The following is a 9,152-nucleotide window of genomic DNA, read 5'->3' as shown; positions in this document are numbered from 1 at the left end:
TGCCCTGCTCCAGGGGATCTTCCCGACCCAGGAGTCCAACCCATGCCTCCTGCAGCTCCAGCATTGCAGGAGGATTCTTTACCGCTGAACCACTGGGGAGGGCCAAAGTTGACATATGATATTATATTTGTTTCAAGTGCACAACAGAGTGAGTCCATATTTTAAAACATTATGAAATGAATTGCTACGATAAGTTTGGTTACCATGTGTCACCACAGAGATTTCTTACAAGATTATTGACTATATTCCCTGTATGTACATTCCATTCCCATGACTTATTTTATAACTGGAAGTTTGTATCTCCTAATCCCTTCCCTGTTTTACACATCTCCCTACTCCCTCCTCCTCTGGTAACCATGTTTGTTCTCTGTGTCTCTGAATCTATTTCTGTCTTGTTTCCCGTGTTCTATTATTTTATTTCTGAGGTTCCACATGTAAATAAAACTGTGTGGTATTTGTCTTTCTCTGTGTGCCTAGTTTTACTTGGCATAACACCCTCTAGGTCCATCCATGTTGTCGACAATGACAAGATTTGTTTCTTTTTTTTTTAACTGCTGAGTAATATTCCACTGTGTGTGTGTGGGGGGGGGTATGTGTACCATTTCTTCCTTTTTGACTCATCTATCGATGGGCACTTAGGTTCCTTTCATATCTTGGCTCCCCTTGGCTGTAAATAACGCTTCAGTGAACAGAGGCACACATATATGTTTTGTGACTAGTGTTTCTTCTATAGTTAAGAAAAATACCGAGAAGTGGAACTGAGGATCATATGGTAGTTCTTGTTTTCAGTTTTTGCGGAAGCCCTCATTGTCTGCATAGTGGCTGCACTGATATACATTTCCACCAACACCTCACGAGGGTTTCCTTTTCTCTACATCCTCCCCAACATTTCTTACGTGTTGTCTTTTTGAAAACAGCTACTTGACAGGTATGAGCAAGTACTTCACTGTGGTCATGATTTTCTAATCCCTGAGGAGGAGATGTTGAACATCTTTTCATATGTCTATTAGACATCCGTATCTCTTCTTTGCAGAAAAGTCTATTCAGTGCTTTACCCCATTTTAAAATCGGGTTTTGGGTGTTTTTCCCAATACATTCTATGAGTCCTTTAGCTGTTTTGGATATGTACCACTTTTGGGATGTGTATCACTTGCTCATATCTTCTCCCACTCAGCAGGTTGCCTTTTTCTTTAGTTGACGGTTTCCCTTGATGAGTAAAAGCTTTTTAGTTTGATGAACTCCCATTTGTTTATTTTTGCTTTTGTTGCTCTTGCCTGAGGAGACATGTCAAAAAATCTATTGCTAAGACCTGTGTCAAAGAGCGTACTGCCTACATCTTCTTCTACGAGCTTTATGGTTTAAAGGCTAACAATTTCGTCTTTAATCTTTTGTTGTTGTGGTTTATTTTTGAATGTTGTATAAGAAGGGGGTCCAGTTTTCCATAACCATTTATTGAAGAGACAGCATTTTCCATGATGGATGTTCTTGGCTCCTTTGTCATAGACTAATAGGCCATGTGAGTGCAGGTTTATTGCTGACAGAGCATGCCCAACTGTACCCTCCGTAAAGGCTGGGGTGAAGTAAGAAGACCCGGTGACTCCAGTGTCCATCCACAGCTGGTGGCACACCAAGTCTGGATAAGGTACGTCACTGATGCTAGCCACAGTGCACTGGGGCAGGGATGGTCATCCCTGCCTGGCACAAGTTCCCCAGGGTGGGATGCGATGGGCTCACTCCAGCAGCCAACCCAGGTCGATCCTGCCATCCCCAGTCCCTCATTTAGCCAATCATGAAGGTTTTCACTGTATATGTTACATCCCCTCCATGCCGCGCCAGGCTGGCTGTTGAGACGGGGAGGTGAGGAGGAATTGCATGGCCAGTCCCTGCCCTTGAGAGTTGAGTCATTGAGCAGAGAGGAGATCTGACACCCTTAGATGAGCTGGCGAGTGCATCACTGATCCCCTGTGAGGCTGCGTTGCTAGGAGGCGAGAAGAATGACAAGGATCAGGGTAGATGAAGTGGACATGGCCGGGGAGGGGACAGGGTACTCTGGGTCCTTGCTGTGCCAGTCCCAACTGCAGAATTACCGACATCCTGCATGAGGGCGCCTGGAGGATGGATAGGCAGTTGTAAATTAGGATATCAGCTGTGCCACCCCCTCCCCACCTCAAAGTCTGTATCCCCAACCTGCCCATTGGGTGTTGGTGATCTGGGGGTCACTTCTGAGCAGCATACTCTCCCCAGTTACAGAGTAGGAGCCAGAATCCTGTGATGTGCAGAGATGTCCAGCACGTCAAATCCTAGGCCAGAGACAGAGCCATAGGAACCAACAGGGCAGAGAATACTGGATGGGAGTTGGCTTAAGGGCAGTGGCCAAAAACAAATCTGAATGTACCGGTAGCAAGCAACGATACTGAACCATTCATTTAAAGACCTTCCCACAGGGAAGTCCTGGGCCTCCTGGTTTCATCAGTGAAATCTATCAAAGTTTTGAAGAAGAAATAGCACCCATCCTTCACAGATTCTTCCTGAATAGACAGGAGGGAGGAGGAAACATTTCCTAATTCATCCTATAAGCACAGTATTACCCCAGTACCAAAGCCAGACTTGCCATCACCAGAAAGCTACAGACCCATATCTATCATGAATAGCGATGCATACACCCTCAACACAGTACCTGCAAACCAAATCGAGAAACATTTTGCAAAGGGCTGTGCGAGATCTTTCCCAGGATTGCAGTATTGGACCGACACTCAACTTCAGTTATGGGAAACAGAGTATTGATGTAATGAAGGACGGAAACCACCTGCCATCTTGACAGACAAAGAAAAAGCACTTGACACAGTTCAAGACCCGTTCATGACAGATAAGTAAATAACTAAATCAAGAAACACGGTCAACCATCTTGGGATACAAGGGATCGTCATTGCCATGCTGAAGAACATCCCCGAGAAACACACAGCTCTCGTCACATCACATCTAGTAGAGTCTGAGTGAATGCTTGCCTCTTGAGATCCAGACCAGAATAGGTGGTCTGCTTCAACCACCTCTATTCCACAGACTGAAGGGTCTAGCCTGTGCACCATGCAAAAGAAGAAATGAAATCATGGAGAAATGAGAAATGAAACCTATGTCCACACAAATACTTGTCCTTCGATGTCTTTCACAGCAGCACTGTCTGTAATCTCCAAATAGTGGAGCAGCCTAAAAGTCTGTCAGCTGGAGAGTGGTAAACAGAGTATTCTTAGCCATTCAGTGGAAGAGCACAGATGGATGAAAAGTGATGAACTTCTGCTTTCTGCTGGCACATGGGTGAGCCTCCAAAGCACTGTGCTAAGTGAAAGAACCCAGACACAAAAGGCCACTTCCTGCAGGAGTCCGTTGTTGTGAATGCCCACAAAGGGCAAATCTACAGAGACAGAAATTAGATGAGAGGATGCCTGGGCCTGCAGGTCCTTTTGGGGATCGACTGCTAATGGGTACACGGAACCTTTTAGTGGTGCTGGCAGTGTTCCACAACTGCACTGTGGAGGTGGTTGCACCACTGTGTGAAGTTACTAAAAGTCACTGCCCTGGAAGTGATGGGTGTGATTTGTGGTGTGTAACTATACCTCAGTAAAGCAGTTTAGGAAGGTAATGCAGATGTCCAAGTGAGACATGTGGGAAAAGATATGCCATTGCTTTTTTGTCAATGAGGAGCCCCTGCTCCTTCCACGTTCTGGGTCCGGCCTCCTCCACATGTGCTAGATGCTCCCTCCAGAGACAGTCGCTGTGCACGTCAGGACAGAATCCCCAGTAAGCACACACGTCTAGTGTGTCTCTGTGTTTATGCACAGGCGCCCATTGTGTGACCACAAGTCAGTAGCTCTGGACAGGCTCCCAGAACCCACCCTGCATCTGAAATTCTTCTTAGTTGTTTTCCCATTCTTCTCAAATCACGTGGACCCAGCTTCCATTTCCCAGATTCAGTAACGGATCTCAGCCCTTAGCTCCAACCTTTGGTCACAGGAATACCTGTTAAGCTGGTGTGAGGCCCCCTGCCTGACTTCAGCAACCCAGGAGGGATGCTCAGCAGAGCAGTAACCAAGACAACGGAGCTCTATCCATCCTCCTTCTGCCACCAGGCCTGAGGCGTGTTCCCTCCCCTCCATCTGCCTGAGTGTCCAGTAAGGAAGGGGACTTGGGGGCATAACACACCACTGAGTCATTGAAATTGTTCTAAATATGGCTGTGAATAAATATGTCAAAATACCACTCAGAAGTTAATTAAAATTAATTTTTAAAAAATTAATTAATTAGTTAATTTAAAAATTAATTAATTAATTAATTAAAAAATTTTAACGTCTTTAGTAGCAAACATGGCTCTTCAGTTCAGGATTCTATTTAAAAGCAGGACAGGTAAAGCATCATGAGATTGTACTTCTCAACCTAAACTGTGCATCAAATCTCCCCTGGAGAAAAGCTGATGCTGGCAGGACATCCCCAGAGGGTCTGAAGTAGTAGGTTTGGAATGTGGCCCTGGCTTGAGCATTATCTGAAAAAGTTCTCTTATGAACGCTGAGCTTGCAGCTGTGGAAACAGAACCCATTCTTACAGGAGGAAATCGAAGATCAAAAATTTGCGACTCCTCTCTACAGCGAAAGCAGGTTTTCATCATGACCCACTATCTTAGGCTGAGGAAAGGGACAACTTGCCCAAATTAATACTAGTTTGAAAACTGACTTTGTGCTTGCTCTGCTACGTGGTCCTGAATCCAAAGTTTTACAGTAAAACCCTACTGTTGTTAGTGAAACTCCGTACGTTTTAGTTCTTGTCAGGATCCCTTTGCCTAGTTAGTTGAATACATTTCTAAAACACTGTGGAGATAACTTCATTCGACAGACCAGAATAGTGCATCAAAGATTAAAGATGGCTGAGAATTGTAGCTGCTGATGTTGATGTACGAGGATCGGCTGTCAGCGTATCTGCTGCCTGTGCTCAGCTGCGCTTTTAAACTGTTTCCTGTGTTATCAAATTAACTCCCGCGCTCACATGAAGACCAAATCGAAACAGGATGCTTATTGGGAAAAATACAGTTAAGCAATCCCTTGTTTGGTGCACACCCATGAAGACCCACCTCCCTAAACGTTCTTTAGGGATCTCTTCCGGATATTCTTTGGCACATTCCCCAGTGATGGGCTTGCACTGCTGTGTCCTGACTCATCATCTTGTTAAAGACAGGGCTTTCAACCTCTCAGGTGCATTACAGCGCCCGGGTTCTCTCAGAGATCCAAAAGAGGGTGATGGCCCGTGCTCAGGACACGTTCAGAGCCTGTCTGCAGGAACAGGGCCTCTCAGAGGAACCCATCCCCATCTGTGGCAACAGGAAGATCTCATGTCAGCCTTTTCCAGAGCTGCTCCAGGGAAGTCATGGCACAGTGAAGATCACACCCAGCAGCATGCCCGGGATTGTGGTTTAAGGAACTGGGTGGATGGCAGTGCCCATCCATGAGACAGGAAACATTGGCCTGGGACTACTAGCAGGCCTGCAGGGCTTATGGGACAACTGAGTGCAGATGGCCCATACGTCTCGGCCTGTGCGGAATCTGGGGCCCAGCTGAGATGTCTTAGGTATATTTAGTGACAGGAAAAGCCAACAGCATACAGGGGGATACTGATGAAAACAAGTCAGATGGGTAAAAGCTCTGGGGGGTGACGTGGTCACCCAAGCATCATGTGTGGAGTGGAAGAGCACAGGGCAGAGGTTGGAAACCAGAGGAAAACAAAGCCCAAGATTTAGGAGGGGATCAAAGTAAATGGACAGACAAAGAGACTTAGAAATAATGGCCTGAGAGTTATGGGGAAAGCCAGGGTGGGCTGCTGTCACAGACTCTGACCAAGGAAAAGTGGTTTTGAAAACGGAATGTGTCTGTGGCCTATACAGCACTGGGTACTATGGTTGGCCGACGGAGCTCTTGGGAGACGTTAGCAAGGGGATGTTCTGTGGATGGGCACATGGCGGAGGAATCGAGAGGTAACCAGATAAGGATGGTCCTGGAGTCTATACTTTCAAGAAGCATGGCTTGAAAGGAACCAAAGAACGCATAGTATTGGAAGTAGCGGGCTGTGTGCTTGCAGGGTGTGCTCTCCTCTCCTGGCTCCACTTGGTGATGCTGACCTGCACCGCCCGTGAGTGGGGGTGGTGAAACTTGCATTTTTATCTCCCTCGTCTTGCTGTGGGCACGGTCCTCCCCGGCTGACTGAGCCTCAGCCACCCTGCTGGCATGTGCAGACCCCTCTGAATCTGGGTCTGATCGTCCAGCCCATCCCCCGGCAGGGACGTCCACTCCTCATTCTCAGCTGCAAGGTCCCCTAGCTCATTGCCTGCTTAGGCTTCGTCTGGATTCAGTCCCTTTCCACATTTCTCCCTCGGGTGTTGCAGAGCCCTCCCTTGGATCTCACCTGTACCGCAGCAGGAACCAAGATCAGCTCCAGACAATGAAATTCCTAAACTGCAGCCACTCTTCTGCCCTAAGACTCCGTTGGGTCATTGTAAGGTGTGCCCCTTGTGAGTCCCAAGTGTGAATGGGGTGGAACCCTCCTTTCCCTGGTGTTCCTCTTCATTTCTGGTCACACCTCCCTTGTCTGAGCTCTCTCACCTCTGTCTGCCACTGCCTCTGTGGGCCGTTCCCCCGCAGTGACTGGGACGCTCTTTTCTTTGGCTTGTCTTTCATTTGACCCAAGACTTCCCAAACAATATCCAGGTGTAGAATGTGTACCTTGTCGAGTACATCTAGGAGACGCTGTTGTCACATAAGCCCCACGCCCCTGAACTATAAAAAAACAGAGGGATAAAGAACACAAGAGTCAAGTATGCCAAAGGTGCCTGAGATATTGGCTAAGATGAGCACTGAAGAGTGTGGAATCAGGAAGTATGGATATTAATGATGGCCGTGACAAGGCCAGTTATAGTGGAGTGACTGGGACAAAAGCTCCATAGAAGGGGGCTGAGGAGAGAATATCTCAGCAGAATTTGAAGCAGTTTTGCTTTGAAGGGCAATCGGTAATGTGCCAGTAGCTGCAGAATAGGGTGGTGGAAGACGGTGGGTTTCCCCCTGTGCTGTGGAATGCTCCGATGTAGAGGGAGCAGGTGCTGGTTCAGGAGAGAGGAATGATAACTGCAGGTGCAAAGTCCCTGAGAAGGTGCAAGGCATGGGATCCTGGGCAGAGGTGACGGGCTGGATGCAGTCAGGAGCAGTCGTGGAGAAGGGCAGCAGAGTGCCAGGGCAGAAACATGCAGATCGGGACTGGGAAACTTGACAAATCCCACGGGGTTGCTTCCGCATTCTCCACGAATTATTGGCGGGTGGGGCTGGTGGTCATTAGCATGGAGGAAGGTTACTAGTGTGTAGTGTAGGAGTGTAGCTAGGTGACGGTGAAACTGAACAGCGATCTACTCCGGCCATGGATTCAAGATGAAACACTTCTGTAAAGTTGTAAAGTTTTCTCCTGGATGCTCAGGTGCTCAGACACAGGCAGGGAGTGGGCAGGCAGGAGGGCGCAAGGAGCACAAAGAGGTATGTTTGTCGGGGAGTGGTGTGTTTGCAGGGGACAGTTTCCAGCCCTGGCTTAGCCAATCCAGGAGGGGCCTGGTGCATGCTGGGAAAGGACGCGTGGTCGGTGAGCTGGAGGTCTCCAGGAGGTTGTGGTATCAGTGCACTGGCAGTAGTGCGAAGGAACTGGAGGACAGGACTTCATGTTGAGGGTGATGACAGGGAGGAAGGCTAGAAACAGGACACCATGAGGGGCACGGTCTTTCCTGATGTCCGTGGCAGGACCGTGGGCAGAGCGATGCTCGGGTGGGGAGGAAGGGAGCATCGCTAAGGACGGAGAGTCTCCGGGGTGACCGGGTGAGCCTCGTGGGCACTGAGGACGGATCAGAAGAGTGAGGCCTGAGAGAACAGCGAGTGTACCACGGGAGGAACGCGTTCACAGGCCGGGGGTGGGAGGGAGGAGAATGGACAGGGGACTTGTAACGTTCCCGCACGTCGGGGGCTTCGGCAGTGGGCGACAGGACCCGGACGTCACGACTGGTCAGGTTCTTCAGTGGAGAGTTCCAAACAAGGTCCCGGACAAGACTCCCAGCCGACCAGGGCCAAGAGACTGGCACGGGCCTCACTAGGTTGCTGCGCGCATGCCCAGAGCCAGCCAATCGGAGTGCAGCCCCGCCCACCAAGCTCCGGATCTTCCTGGACACTCTAACTTCCTGCCCGTGTTGCTATGGTTCCGCGGACTGCTCGTTGTCCAGGGGTGGTTTGGCCGTACCCCTTCGAGAGATTCTCTTCCTTTCTCTGGTCCTTACGGGCATCCCCCTTAACTTTCGCGTCCACGCTGTCCAGTCCTCTGCGCGAAAACCCGGCCGAAACGATGAATTTTCTTCCGGGCTTGCGGCGTTTTGGTTTCTGTGGCCAGCTGGTGGCAGTGTTGCTCCACAGTGTCGCCGGGCCGGTTTTTTCCCCGCTCTCGCGCTTTAATAAAATGACAGGAAGCCTTTTGCCACAAGAAGCGGCTGGTTTTGTTTGCTTTGGTTTGGTTTTGTCTTTTCCTCCGCTTGTGCCAGTTGCCTGATTCAAACTGCATCTGAGCTCTTCAGAGAGCCCCTTGTGAGAACTTTCGCCGGAACCACTGACACTTAAAATTACAATAAAATAATATAAGCTGACAGTGAATGATAGTGCACGGAGTGGTTACCCTTGTCTTGCCTCGGATCGTTGAGGGGTTCCTGTATATTTAAAGAGAACTGTATTATGACAGTGAGTTTTGACTGGAAAATCATTACGTGAAGTAGAAGTGAAAGTGGCTCCGACGTGTCTCATTCTTTAAGACCCGTTGGACTATAGCCTGCCAGGCTCCTCTGCCCATGGGATTCTCCAGGCAAGAATAATGGAGTGGGTTGCCATTTCCTTCTCCAGAGGATCTTCCCAACCCAGCCATTGAATCTGGCTATCCTGCACTGCAGGCTGACTCCTTACCATCTGAGCCACCTACAATAATAACATAACATGCACAAGTGCCGAGCTAAGATCCTGCTGGGTAATTGATGCTGGACACCACCCAAGAAGCAAATGCTACTACTGCCCTCACTTTATGCCTTTGGGACCTGTGGCACACAA

The 9,152-nt window shown here is 48.8% G+C and overlaps 1 long non-coding RNA gene across 1 annotated transcript; it reads left to right on the top strand.

Moving 5' to 3' along the window:
- The first annotated feature begins 1,265 nt into the window (after positions 1-1,265).
- On the top strand, positions 1,266-4,254 carry LOC147340344 (uncharacterized). The gene is made up of 2 exons (XR_015159378.1): positions 1,266-1,642; positions 2,245-4,254. It is a non-coding gene; the product is annotated as an uncharacterized LOC147340344 (long non-coding RNA).
- Positions 4,255-9,152: the final 4,898 nt, after the last annotated feature.

Source organism: Bos grunniens, chromosome X (genome assembly GCF_055505025.1).
Source record: "Bos grunniens cultivar Pamir isolate PY7600 chromosome X, Bosgru_T2T1.0, whole genome shotgun sequence".
In the NCBI taxonomy this organism is placed as follows: domain Eukaryota; kingdom Metazoa; phylum Chordata; class Mammalia; order Artiodactyla; family Bovidae; genus Bos; species Bos grunniens.
The sequence above is the reverse complement of the archived record's forward strand: the minus strand, read 5'-3'. Positions and strand labels throughout refer to the sequence as shown.